This window comes from Octodon degus, unplaced genomic scaffold (genome assembly GCF_000260255.1).
Source record: "Octodon degus isolate 3935 unplaced genomic scaffold, OctDeg1.0 scaffold00004, whole genome shotgun sequence".
Taxonomy (NCBI): Eukaryota; Metazoa; Chordata; class Mammalia; order Rodentia; family Octodontidae; genus Octodon; species Octodon degus.
This window is the reverse complement of record NW_004524580.1, coordinates 23,893,418-23,895,293: the sequence shown is the minus strand read 5'-3', so window position 1 is coordinate 23,895,293 and position 1,876 is coordinate 23,893,418. Positions and strand designations below refer to the sequence as shown.

Below are 1,876 nucleotides of genomic sequence, written 5' to 3'. Positions count from 1 at the left end.
TCTTCTTCTTCTTCTTCTTCTTCTTCTTCTTCTTCTTCTTCTTCTTCTTCTTCTTCTTCTTCTTCTTCTTCTTCTTCTTCTTCTTCTTCTTCTTCGACAGGGTCTCCCTATGCAGTTATGCAGTTCAGGCTAGCCTTGAGCGCACTTTGTAGTCCAGGCTGGCCTCAAACTCACAACAATCCTCCTGTCTCAGCTCCCCAGTGCTGGGATTACAGAGGTGTGCCACCATACCTGGCCTCTTTCTACATCTTAATCATAAACTTTGTTTTCATTTTAGTTGAAACCTGAAAGGAAAAAATGGAGAAAGAAAACACAGACCAGTTCTCCCACCTATTCACAAAGTATGATAAAACATTTGCAATAACTTCAAGTTTAGCTATTAATTCATATTTATAAAGGCATGCGCAATGCTCAGGACCAGTGCCTCCTCATTCCTCATCCCCCCCGACAACTACACAAAGCATTCCTGTTAAAATCTGGCCATGAAGGGCTGGGGAGATAGCTCAGTAGAATAAGCACTTGCCTGGCAAGCGCAAGGTCCTGAGTTCAATCCCCAGTACTGCGCGGGGGGGTGGGGGTGGGGGATGGCCGTGAAAATCAGTGTGGAGATTCCTCAGCAGACAAGTTTAGGCAAAAGTGCAGAGACTGCAGTTCAATCCCCAGCACCACATGTTGCACCAGCCCTGCCTCCAAGGTCTACAGAAAGCAAAAACAAAAACAAAACAAAACAAAAAAGAAAAAATTCCCTGGCAAGCACAAGGACCTGAGTTCAACACCTGGTTCCACAAAAAAAAAAAAAAAAAAAAAAAAAAAAAAAAAAAAAAAAACCTAGGATCAGAGGACCCATTCAACCCAACTATTCCCCTTCTGGCTATTTTCCCAGAAGGATTAAAAACATCATACCACAGTGATATATGTGCACCCAGGTTTATAGCAGCACAATTTGTCATAGCTCTATCTTGGAAACAACCCAGATGCCCCAAGAAATGGATACACAAGATGTGATATTTTTATACAATGAGATACTACTCAGCTATAAAGAAAGATAAACCTGAGGCTTTTATAGGTAAATGACAACAACTAGAGACGAGACTCATTAATGAAATAAATCAGTCTCACATGTGTAAACATTGTATTGTCTCCCTAGTGTAAGAAACCAGGGGTTGGGGAGATAGCTCGGCGGTCTAAGCACCCACCTGACAAGTGAAAGGACTTGAGTTTGATCCCCGGTATCGCATGCTGCGCTGGCCCTGGAACCCTGGGCACGCTGTGCCTGCCACTGATGCTGTGTACGGAGATGCACGTCTGTAATCCCAGTGCTAGGGAGGCTGAGACAGGAGGAGCACTACAAGTTGGAGCTGGATAGCATTCCCTGTACCAAATAAATAAGTAAAGAAAGATTAAAAGAAAATGAAAGTGTAAATAAATCCAAAAGGCACAATACCTAATTGTGAAAGGGAAAGAAACTGTTCAAAAGGTAAGAACAACTGGAATGAGGAGGAGAAAAGAAGGGATACATGCCTATATCTGATAATCTGAGCCACGACTTTGAAGTTAATAATATGCAGTATAATAACCTATCCTCTTACTTTGAAATTCTTTTTTTATTTTAATTTTATTTTATTTTTCTGTATTTTAGGACAGGGTCTACAGGGTCTCACTGTGTAGATTGGATTCCTGTTTTCAGCCTCCCAAGTGCTGGGATTACAGGAGCACGCCACCACACCCAATCTCACTCAACGTATCAGCATGCCCTGGGGGCGGGGCTAGCACGGCACACATTGGATTGAACCCTGGCCGGTGCACTCTGCCTGAACAGGTGCTTTGGTCCGCTGAGCTATCAGGCCAGCCCTTTATTTTGAAAGGTTTTTTTTTT

General features: G+C 43.0%; 1 protein-coding gene across 1 annotated transcript in view; it reads right to left on the bottom strand.

Moving 5' to 3' along the window:
• The window catches only part of Metap2 (methionyl aminopeptidase 2), a 52,325-nt gene that overhangs the window by 49,817 nt on the left and 632 nt on the right, over positions 1 to 1,876 (bottom strand). The gene's annotated exons all lie outside the window — the stretch shown is intronic.